The sequence below is a fragment of the Protopterus annectens genome, chromosome 11.part0, assembly GCF_019279795.1.
Source record: "Protopterus annectens isolate FY-2018-M chromosome 11.part0, PAN1.0, whole genome shotgun sequence".
NCBI lineage: Eukaryota > Metazoa > Chordata > Ceratodontiformes > Protopteridae > Protopterus > Protopterus annectens.
Window position 1 is genome coordinate 1,552,188,078 of NC_056745.1, and position 13,002 is coordinate 1,552,201,079.

Here is a 13,002-nt window from a genome sequence, read left to right on the forward strand (position 1 = left end):
GAGTGGGAAGGCCTACTCAGATTTTTTACCTAAATGGCCCAGTTCTGATTATAGGTCACAGGAGGGTTCATCTGGGGAAGTAGATAATTTGGATAGTGAACAGGGGAACCACTTTAGTAATTTCTCTGAACAGGAAGAACAGAGAACGGTCCACTTAGGCCAACACCCGGTGAGGAGGTCCCCAAGGTTACAGAATCAAACCTCTCAACCTACCTACACTTATGCCCAAGCCACCAGACAGAACCATTACCTGAATAAGGGGGGACAGAGGGGCAGGGGCAGGAGGTATTAAATGGGTGTCATGTAGGTGATATAACAGCTGAGGGATCTGTCTGTTCATACAATGATTTTTATATTTTTAAGTACAGTGAGATAGAACCCTCTGTTACCCATTTTGAATTATTTCAAAAGGGTTTCACCTTTGTACCCAACAGAGCTGGGTCAGTGGCCAAAATGGTGTTGGATACCAAACTTTTTGTGAGGAAACCTTAATTTGAATGTCTTTTTTGGGGGTGGTAGTGTTTCCCAACATAACAATCCACTAAGGAGAAGGAGCTGTGGGTTGGGCGGGTGGCCTAATGGTTAAGGTGTTTGCCTTACAAACACAAGGTGCAGGGTTGGAGTCTCACAAGGGATAATTGACTAGGCTTAAAATGGCTCACAAGGGCAGTTAGCTTAGTACTAATCTATGAACCTATGAAGCACTCTTCACCCACTTATATATCCTGTTCGTGCCAATTGTGAGGCATTAGTGGAGAGGGACATTCAGAAAAGTTTAAATTCACAGAATAAGAAGTGTTATGTTTGTGGAAATTTATCTATGGATGAGAGGGAATTGCTTTTTGGTATCAGCAGGGATAGCAGAATTAGGATTATGAAGCTGGAGAAGGGGGTAGGGTTTCCTCATGGAAGAATGGATTTACACCGGAAAATGTTAAATATACTCCATGGGGATTGTAAATATCAGGAGGTCTCTAGGAGTGAAATTAACCTGTCTTATAGGAATTTGGATTTGATCCTGGAGAACAACTTGCTTCAGGGGCTATTGATAGACAGTTATATGAGTTTTTGTGGGTACCCAAGCCAGTGATTCTTGGCATTTCTGGGATTCTCAAAACTCATAAGGATGCCCATAACCCCCCCCCCCCTTGAGACCCATTGTCTCCTCTTCCGGCTCTAAGACACAGCCTTTGGGCGTATATGTAGACAACAAGTTTAAACCCTTTTATGGGTTGTCTCATTATATTTTAATAGATTCTTGGAACTTTTTGAACAAGTTTAAGGAAGTAGATTTCAGTGTGGATTATCTCTTCCTTACGACAGATATCAAGGACTTGTTCAGTGTGATTCCTCAGGACACTGGATTAGCCTGGTTCGAGGAGATTATTGTGGGCTTTGACTTCCCCTCCCCCCTGGAATTTCGTTTGGTTCTTGAAAATATGGAACTGATCCTCGGGAACAATTTTCTGTTTTTCCAGGGAGCATATTACAAGCAGATAGGGGTTGTAGCTATGGGGGCCTCTTGTGCCCCCCATTTTTGCTAATATAGTTTTACTATATTGGGAGCAGCATTTTTTTATTTACCTCACCCTTTTATGAGCACATTAGATGTTATTTCTGTTACCTGGATGATATTTTTATCATGTAGAAGGGACCCAAGGAGATTATTGAGCCCTTTTTGGATTTTATTAACCACATCACTCATTTTTTAGAATTTACATCAGTCTGACGGAAGAAGTGGTTCATTATTTGGATGTGCAAATCAGGAAAGACTTAAGGTATAGCAAATATGTCTCCTCTTTGTATCATAAAACATATTTTTCCAATTCTTATCGTCATTTTAAGAGTGAACATCCTTATTCCCAGAAAAGGAACATTGTCAAGGGACAGATGGTCAGAGCGGCCAGCATGACCACACTCAAGGAAGAATTGCTATCTGAATTAGACTATATAGGTGAACTTTTTGTTAGATGTGGTTACCCTGAAGCTCTAGTTATCTCCCTGACTGACAGGATTTTACAAGAGTGGGGAGTGAGCTATATACACATTCTGTCCCTTGAGAATGAAGAGTAGTTTCTGGTTCTACAGGGCCAAGGACCATATAGATGGATGGGAGGGACATTAATGTACCTCCTTGTAATGACATCTATTTTGTGATGGATTTTCATTGAGATACCCAACTCATGAAAAACATAATTCAAACTTACTGGGACATTTTTGCTAGTATGCCTAATAGTCTTGATGTCTTCTCTGGGAAACCGAGATTTAGTTTGAGAAGGAGATGGAATTTTAAGAACATTTTTGAAAGCCATAAAGTTGATTCAACTTCCAGAGTAAGGATAGGCACACATAAATGTGGAATGTGCTCCCAATGTCCCTATGTAGCCAGTGTGGATGAACTGTATTTGGTGGGTCCCTTTGGGCTGTTAAAGGCTAAGGGATATTTTAATTGTTATTCTAAAGGGGTGGTATACCTGGCCTATTGTTCCTCATGTTTTGCATTTTATATTAGCAAAATAGAGAGAACTTTAAGACACAGCATTTATGAACACCTCTATGAGATTTCAAGGAAAAGAGAAACCAATGCATTATTTAAATACACCTTGTTATGTGAGGACTATTCTTTCAAATTTTGGGTGTTAGAGCAGGTAAAATGTTTTGAGAGGAGGGGGACTGGGAAACCAGCCTTGAGTATTGTGAGTTAATGTGGCAATTAAAGTTTGATGCCTGCTAAGCCCCTGGGTTAAATGAACATTATTCTATCTTACCAGCCTTAAAGAAAAGAGCTTTAAAATAAAGTTATGCTATGTAATGGCTTTGTTATGATGTTTAAATTTTCTATGGTCACTGATGCATTTTTTTTATGTGTGCATTTTTATATCACCAGGTTGACCACAGTATAATATATATATATATATATATATATATATATATATATATATATACATATATATATATATATATATATATTTTTTTTTTATTGTTGCATTGTTGCATTTTTTTACTGCTGTATTTTTTCATCATTGCTGCATTTCTTATTGCTGCATTTACTGTTGTACCTTTGTTAAATCAGTCAATTAGGTATTGACCAATGGAGTATTGTAATGTTAAGTGGTTTGACTATTTAATTGCTAATTTATTAGTGCTGGGTTATTCTGATGAAGTTCACTTGTGGAATGAAAGTGCTAAATCTGTTTGGTGTACTGGAACATTAAAGCATTTGTTTTTTACCTTGGTATTTTGTGGATTACTTGGATTTTCATGGTGACCAGTGTGCCTGACTGAGTGTTTTTCTCAGTTTTATTTTCCAACTTTTTTGCTTCTTGAGATTAGTACAGCACCAAAGAGTAGGTTCATGGAGTGTGCTGTTGGAGATGATAGAGCTCCAATGGCAGTTAAAAACAAACCCTGATAATTTCCTAGGGCTACGTTATTTGTTATTGATTCAAAATATTTTAAAAATAAAATCATATATTATTTAAATTAATGATTATTAGTATGGTGATGGTGATTTTTAGGATGCATTATGTTTAAATAAATAATACTTATTGGTTTTAAGAATGTTATTATTTTGGATTACTGTTAAATATGGCAGGGCAAGCCACCCGTTGGTGTAAACCTTGGCTCTAGATGATTTTCACTGTTGAAGTGACACCCCGACCATGAATGATGGATACATACATACAAATATTTTAAGCACGGGCATTAATGCTCTTCTAGCTTGCCAATATACCAAAACACTTGTTCCCATAATAAGTATTCACACTGTTCTTAAAAATATCTAAACTAGCTTGCTTTAATGTAATTTGGTAGTCTGTTCCATGCATCAGCTACTCTGACAGAGAACCAATTAATACACATCTCATTCCTATAGAATCTCCTACATAGGTTGTCTGATCGATTTTCTAGTACTTTTGATAACCTTAGAGGTAGTTGTCTCTAAATGCCCTATATACCTGAATAAGATCCAATCTTAGATATCTGTAAGAGACACTGTACAAGTTCAGATATTTTAGTCTTTCATAATAACTTAAATTTTCACATCCATGGATGGATGGATGGATTATATTGGATTACTGTGAACTGCAAATTTAACTAGCTGATAAGGTGCAGTTGTTTATGTGATTGATGTAGTACTTTTTAAAAAGCCTTGTATTATATGTATTGCATGTTCTGATGTAGTCCTGCTGTTTATGTGAGACAAACGTCCTGAATAAATGGAATTAATAAAATTGTGTGATATGGGAAATTAGTTTTCATTATTTTTAACTTTATGGTCATGGTGAGTAGTGGTTTGATTTGTTTGATCCTCAGTGACTTACCAAAAAATTAAAAATTCTATGAGGGACATGGCAAAAATAGAAGGCTAAATCATAGACAGTTGAAGAGGGGAAGTGAGGACCAAAGCCTTTAAACAGAAAATTATCTTTTTTAAACACACATACATATATACATATACTTAAATAGTAGAAGACCGACTTTCAAAATTCTGAGAGGATAAAGCTGACAACCTCAGAAAACTGACGTCCTAGAACACTGACTTCCAACTCCAGGTCAGTCACCACTTGGCCACCATGTTGAACTTTGCCCCTTACCACCGCGGTAGTGTGCCTTCGGCGTTGGTATATTTAATTAAGGGTGTATGTGGGACACAGCCCCCCACATAGGGGGTATGGGGGTGAAGCCATCAGTTTATAATGATGTATCTATGACACTGTTCATCTAATTATAACATTAGAAACTTCATATACAGCAAATACTTCTCCAAAATTTTGTTTTTTTGCCCCCTTGTACCCCACCTTAATTAAATATTCTACGTGCACAGTCATACAGCCACAAAGAAAAGAGAAAGTTTCTCATGCACAAACTTGAGACAGAGATGAAACATAACTGTGAGCATTACCAAGGCAAATATACTGATCAACACTAATTTTCATTGTAATTTCTGGGATCAAAAACACACCAGCATTCATTTTCTATAGCCTCACGCACTTTTCTATTAAACGTGATTACATCATTTGTGTTTTAGATACAGTAAACTCTCAGTTAACCGGAACTCAAGCAACCAGAAAAATAAATTGAAGAAATACAGTACATTTTTCATGTGTTGCACTTTCTGTCCCCTTCCCCCCGCAGAAACATACCTTACATTTTTAGAGTTTTAGAAACATACTTTACATTTTTAGAGTTTTAGAGTTTTAAAAAGGAAGATAAAATAAATTCCCTCTCTCCCCAACCTAATAACAAGTCAAACCAAACAAATAATGTAGGGTACAGTATTAGTGAGGCCTATTTTTAATAGTAACTCTCAAGCAACCAGAAACTACAGTTATCCAGCATCTACCAATCCCCATGGGTGCTGGTTAATTGAGAGTTTACAGTAAAATGTGTTTTAGATCAATTGTGACACTTTATTTCTAGGTAAAATATATCTAAAATGTACTATACCCTTATGGATATATATATATATATATATATATATATATATATATATATATATATATATATGTACAACATGAAAGGTAGGAAACTAGAAAACTCAAAACAAAGATACAAAAATGGTAGAACAAAAAAGAGACTCATCACAAAAAGTACAGTTTTTTAAATCTTACCATAACGATAGATATCCTTGCCTTCACCACTGCAGTATTCCTTACTAATGGGATTCCCCGCCGTGAAGCCCTCCGTCCGGCCAGTTTACAAAAGTTTACCATTGCTTTAAGGTACGCTGAATGTCACCTGCTTACTCCTTGTATAAGGTAGGGCATAAAGGTGATGTTCAGGCGTACCATCCTCAGAACAGTTTGCCTCAGTAGGAACAGCAGTCCAAGGAAAACCAAGGAGACTCTGCACAGCCAGGAAGGGAAAAAGACCAGGGGATGGAGGGAGGGAGTGAATACTGCAGCGATGAAGGCGAGGACATCTACCGTTATGGTAAGATTTTACACAACTGTACTATGTCCTTACATTCACTGCTGCAGTATTCCTTACTAATGGGAGAGTGCAAAGGCTCAAGAAGAAACCTGGGAGGAGGAAGCAGCAGAGCCTCCAAGAAGCCATGAAGAATAGCAGCAGCAAAACCAGCTCTAGCTCTGGAGATGCCATCCAACTGGTAATGTTTGGTAAAGGGATGCACAGAAGTAAGGTAGCAGGGCAGCAGCAACACCAGCTCTGGAGATGCCATCCAACTGGCAATGTTTGGTAAAGGTACGCACAGAAGTAAGGTAGCAGGGCAGCAGCAACACCAGCTCTGGAGATACCATCCAACTGGTAATGTTTGGTAAAGGTACGGACAGAAGTAAGGTAGCAGGGCAGCAGCAACACCAGCTCTGGAGATACCATCCAACTGGGAATGTTTGGTAAAGGTACGCACAGAAGTAAGGTAGCAGGGCAGCAGCAACACCAGCTCTGGAGATACCATCCAACTGGGAATGTTTGGTAAAGGTACGCACAGAAGTAAGGTAGCAGGGCAGCAGCAACACCAGCTCTGGAGATACCATCCAACTGGGAATGTTTGGTAAAGGTACGCACAGAAGTAAGGTAGCAGGGCAGCAGCAAAACCAGTCCTGGCTCTGGAGATGCCATCCAACTGGTAATGTTTGGTAAAGGTATGCACAGAAGTAAGGTAGCAGGGCAGCAGCAAAACCAGCTCTGGAGATACCATCCAACTGGGAATGTTTGGTGAAGGTATGCACAGACGTAAGGTAGCAGGGCAGCAGCAAAACCAGTCCTGGCTCTGGAGATGCCATTCAACTGGTAATGTTTGGTAAAGGTATGCACAGACGTAAGGTAGCAGGGCAGCAGCAACACCAGCTCTGGAGATACCATCCAACTGGTAATGTTTGGTAAAGGTATGCACAGAAGTCCAGGTAGCAGCTTCAAGAACAGAATTAGCATCTAAGCCTTTGAAAAAAGCACCAGAAGAAGTTACAGCTCTAGTGGAATGAGCCTTTACAGAAGAAGGAAGGCTCTCACCATGAAAAGTGTAACAAAAGGAAATATTTTGAAATCCAAGTGGAAATAGTTTGCTTGGAAACAGCCAAGCCTAAATACCTAGGATGAAAGGAAACAAATAACTGGTCAGACTTCCTGACAGCTTTAGTTTTATCCAAATAAAATCTGAGCTGTCTATGCACATCTAAGGTATGTAGCACCCTCTCACTGTCAGATTGCTGAGAGGGAAAAAAGGTAGGCAAATTAATAGACTGATTAAGTGTCAACTCATTAACCACCTTGGGCATAAAAGAAGGATTAGTACACAAGTACACCCTGTCCTCATGAAATATCAAAAAAAGGTGGACAAGCCATAAGGGCTTGCAACTCAAACATCTGTCAGGCAGAAGTAAGAGCTAACAAAAGAACTGTCTTCCAAGAACTATGTTGCAAGGAAGCTGAAACAACAGGCTTAAAAGGAGCCTGAATCAATTTTTCCAAAACAAAATTAAAATCCCAGGGAGGAGGAACAGGCTTCCTGATAGGTCTAATATTAAGGATACCTTTAAGAAACTGCTTAGCCTCAAATCTAGAAGCTACTGGGGGAGTTAAATGCAGACAAGCAGAAAGAGCTGATAAGTGGGCCTTAATAGAAGAATAGGCCAAACCAGCATTGAGCAACTCACACAAATAAGAAAGAACCAAAGGAACATGCACAGAAAGTGGGTCTAGGTCATGGAAAAGGCACCAAATAGAAAACCTCTTCCATTTAGGTAAGTAGGATTTCCTAGTAGTAGGTTTTCTGGCCTCCTGTAGGACCTGCAGCACATCCTCAGAAAAAAATGTATCTATGAGGAATCAAAACCCTATCACCCACAGTGTCATGGACAGGTGGGGATGGATGAGAGACCCCTTGTCTTCTGTAAGGAGATCCACCCTGTGAAGTAACTTTTGTGATGGTTGCCCCTGGCGAGATGCAGAAGTAGAGGGAACCAGTGCTGTTGTGGCCAAAAGGGAGTCACCAGCAAGATTTTGGGAGCATCCTGTTGAATCTTGAACAGGACTCTCTGAATGAGAGGAAGGAGAGGGAATGCATGAAGAAACATCCCCGTCCAAGAAAATGAGAGGGTGTCCACCTTCCATACCTGAGGACCTGGGACTCTGGCACAAAACAGAGGAAGTTGTCAGTTCATAGGGAGAGGCAAATAGATCTACTTGAAGAGTACCCCACTGGTGAACAATGACCAGAAACACATCCCTGTGAAGCATCCATTCGTGAGATTGGGTGAAGGACCTGCACAGACTGTCTGCCACAATGTTCTGATCTGAAAGAATGTAAACTGCCTGAAAAGTCATAAGATATTGGATAGCCAGATCCCATACCAGAAGTGCCAGCCAGCAAAGACAGTTTGTTGATATACCACATGACTGTAGTATTGTCTGTGAGTACCTTGAGAGGCCCTTCAGAGAAGAGAGAATGAAAGGCCTGAAGAGCCAGCATAAGAGCCCTCATCTCTTTAATGTTGATGTGCTCCTTCCACTGACAAGGTGACCACACTCCCTGAACCTTCAGGGAGCCAAACGTTGCTCCCCATTCCACATCTGAAGCATCTGTGAACAGGTCCTGAGAGGGAAGCAGAGGTTGAAATGGGAGCCCTGGATTCAGATACAACTGCTGAATCCACCACAAAAGTTCAACCTTGAAAGATGGGAAAAGAGGAACATGAAAGTCTAGAGGATGCACATGTTGTAGCCACACTGACTTCAAAAATCACTTGAATGTCGTCATGTGGATTCTGGCCAGAGGAAGCATTAGAATGGTGGAATCCATGAACCCCAGAACTCTCAGAAACTCCTTGGCTAAAATGGAGGCCAGAAGAGAAAGAGTTTGAAAGAAAGAAAGAAATGAGAGTTAATGCCTTTGGAGGCGGCAGGGATGCCAGCATTGGCACTGTTTGAAACCTGCAACCCAGACAGACATGATCCTGAGAAGGAGTCAGGGAAGACTTGTTGAAGTTTATTGTGAACCCCAGGCTCTGAAGAAGAGAAACGGTAAAATGAAGATTTTGCAAAAGGACCTCTGGAGAAGACGCCTGAATCAGCAGGTCATCCAAATAAGGAAAGATTTGGATCCCTTGAAGCCTGCAAAAGGCAATCACAGGAGCGAGGCATTTGGTGAAAACCCTTGGGACAGTAGAAAGGCCAAAGGTTAAAGCACAGAACTGAAAATGCCAGGAAGCAACAGAGAAACACAAAAATCTCCTGAAAAGAGGATAGATCGGAATATAGAGATAAGCATCCTTGAGGTCCAAAGACACCAGAAAGGCCTGAGGGAGCAAGAGAGGAAAAAGGGACTGAAGGGATAACATCTGAAAGGAAGGCACCTTCAGAAAGGTGTTCAGATGAGAGAGGTCTAGAATAAGACTCCAAGTACCTTCTTTTCTGGGCACTAGAAACATTCTTGAATAAAACCCTTTCCCCCTTTGGGACACAGGCACTTCTTGAATAGTACACTGAGACAAGAGAACCTGAAGAACCTCTGGGAAAAAAGGAAGCTATTATCAAGGAGGCTGAGGAATGCCCATAAAAGGAGGATGGGAAATCCAGACCATGAAGTACCCTTGACGAATGATTGACAAAACCCAAGAATCCTGGGTGATCTGGAGCCAAACAGAAAGAGAAAGAGAAAGGCAAAGAGACACAGGAATGTGGCTCAGAATGGGTGGATAGTCAGACAGTACCTGGTTTGTCAGGAAAGGAAGACTTAAGAATCCCTGCAGTCTGAGTGTCCTTAGCAGGAGGAGTCCATTTACTATCCTTTTTACCTTTAGAAGGAGGGCGAGACTGCCAACAAACTAAGGCTGGCTTAGAAGTGTAGTTCCATTGAAATTTAGGCAGAGGAGAAACAAAGACATGCTTAAGCTCCTCTAAAGCCTTCCCCTTGTCCTGAAGAGACTTAAATAAACCAGCAGCTGCTTCACCAAACAAAAGAGTATTATCCGGAGGAGCATCCAGCAACTTAGCCTTAATATCATCATCAAGCAAAGGTTGAAGCCGAAGCTATGAATATCTCCTCAGAACCAAACCAGAAGCAGCAGCCCTTGAAGAGGCATCTGCAGCATCATAACTACATTTGATAGAAAGGCAAACTACCTGAGAGGAAGTCCCAAGCAAGGAAAGAGCAGAAGATTTACCCTCTGAGTCTGGAAGATCAGAAAGAACCTGGCAGGCCTGAGAAAGAAGAGCCAAAACATACCTAGAAATATGGGTCTGATAATTAATAGCCCTAAAAGCCTGAGGAAGTATAAACTTTCTTACCAGCCTAACCATGGTCCTACTGTCCTTGTCAGAAGGCAGTAACTAGGGCAAAGGAAGCAATTGAGATGGCTTATCAGAGGCTACAGACACCATAGAGGGGTCAGCAGCAGGAAATTTAAACAAAAAAGAACAATCCTCAGGCACCCTGTAAAACCCATCAGACTTCCTGGGAGCAGGGGGCAGAGAATCCAGCACTTTAGAGGCAGTGGAAAAAACATCATATAAAGCAGGCAAGACAGGCGGAATGGCTGCAGGTTTAGGAGGTTCAATTTGCAGTAACTCATAGTATCGCTTATGGATAGCTGAAACCTGGGCACAATCCCACTTAAAAAAGTCCATCACCCTAGAGATCGTGTCCCCAAAGGAAAATTCCTCAGAGGGATTATCAAAAGTATGAGAATCCTCCTCCTCAGACCCGTAGTCTAAAGGAGAAGGAATCTGGGCAGAATAAGCAAGGGACTCATCACCAGAATCCACCTCAGAAGAATGGAATTTTCTGGGCCTTTTAGGGGAAGAGACGGACCAAGGAGGAGCAGGAACTGAAACCCCTTGAGAAGGCTGCAACAACAGTAAAGCATTAAATAACCCCTGAGTAAAGGCCTTACACTCAATTTGTGGATCCCTAGGAGCAGAAGAGACATGGTTAGTTTTCTGTTTCTTCTTCAAAGGGACAGCCATCTTGGAAACCTGAGAAGGCTCAGACTTAGGATGGCATTCCACAACTGCAGTAAGAAACTCTTCCCTAAAGAGAAACTGTGGAACCCCATTAGACCCCTTGGAAACAGTCAACCGTTGTTCCCTCTGAACACCCAAAATGGACACCTGCAAAGCCTCGTTGGATGTGGTGCCTGCCAGATCCTCACCGGCCTCCAACCCAGACGTGGTAGAAGAATCTGACAAAACAACCATGTGAGCCTTCAGGTGCATAATAACCTTAGGAGAAACACCTGGCAGAAGCAGGACAGTAGAACATTCCAGCCTTACCTTATGCAACGTCTTCTTCCCAGACGGCTGACCCTCGGGGCAGGAAGTTCCATCCATAGTACCCACAGCAAGAAGCTTAAGTTGCTGGTTCTTAAGGTACAAGGAAAGGGAAGAAAGCCTACTTTGAAGAGTTTTGGGGACAAACATCTGACAAATTGAACAAGACTTATGGTCGTGAGCAGCAGCAAGGCAAAAAAGACACTTATTGTGACAGTCTTTATGAGGAATCAATCTCCCACACTGGCATTTACCTTTCCTGGATGATGTTAACCCCAAACAGCACTAAATAAACATAAAAAGTAACCAAAAACCCAACTGGGTACTTATCTGCAACTGTGAGGACTCCAGCAAAAAGGAGTAAGCACAGAAAAGCCAATAAACAGAAAAACGCTAAAAAAAATGGATGTATGCAACAGACCAGTGGTTAAAACAGCATTCAGACTGGCAGCAGAAAAAGGTTCTGATGATGGTACTCCTGAACATCACCTTTATACCCTACCTTATGCAAGGAGTAAGCAGGTGATGTTCAGCATACCTTAAAGCAATGGTAAATGTTTATAAACTGTCCAGACGTAGGGGTTCACGACAGGGAGTCCCATTAGTAAGGAATGCTGCAGCGGTGAATTAAGGACATCACTGAATACTTCTTTCCCACTACAAAGAGCCCTACATCAGTAAACCCCAGATACAAAACAGAGATCAAATATTGTCTTGGTAGAAGTACTGTTAGAGAAAGGGTTTTAGTAACTTAATATTTAGGGTTAGCGAGGAGGTGGTGTTAGGGTTATGGTTAGCTCACATGAGTAAGGTGGATGGGGGGAAGGACTTTGCAAATTTATCCAGGACAAGAAATCAGTTTCAGTCAAAGTGGCAGTCATGTCAAACCTAATCAGAAAAGTTGTTAACATCTTGACAAACTGAATGAAGTAATCAGGATCTTGGACTGGCTGAGTGGAACAAACAGAAGACTTTATACCTACTTATACTATGAAAGTCATGTCAAATGTTTACATTGAAACAGTGATCAAAGTAATATTCAGTGAATTAGTTCATGGGAGCACAAAAAATGCACAACCCTCTGTCATTGTAATTCATTTTGGGGTTGCTGCACTTTGATAGTAATCATATATCCTCTTGCAGTGACCATTTTCAACTTCTTTCATCAGTTTGTATTTTCACACATATATAACAAATTTGATTCACATACATGCATTTTAGCAAATTGTGTCACCCTAAAACAGATAAGTTTTTGGATTTACTGGTGTGAGTTCACCCATAAAGATGTAAAAAGTAAAACATTATCCACATCTATATAGCTGAAACACTGATATGTCCTTAAAGGGGCCATTTGCATATATCCCATGGACTTCTACTACAAAAGATTTACGGTATTACAGAGTGAAGACTTTTGCTTGGCTGATCATACCAACTTAATGTGAAACTGAAAACATCAACAAAAACGTTCAAAATACACAACACTGAAAACAATATATATTGATTGAAATTGTGACGATAGGAGGCACTGCCACCCATGCCAGGAGAATTAGGGCAGTGGATGTGTAACATATGCCAGCACAGCTAGCTGGAATTTTGTAAATAATTATATATCATTTGTATATCAAACTGATTTGTACAGACGCATGTGCTGAAAATGTATTTGTGAGGTTTGCTTGTGTTAAAATGTATCAACAGTGTACCCTGCTGGAAGGAGAAGAGATGTACATGAATTAATGTAACTGTTTAAATGTATACATTGTAACAGCATAT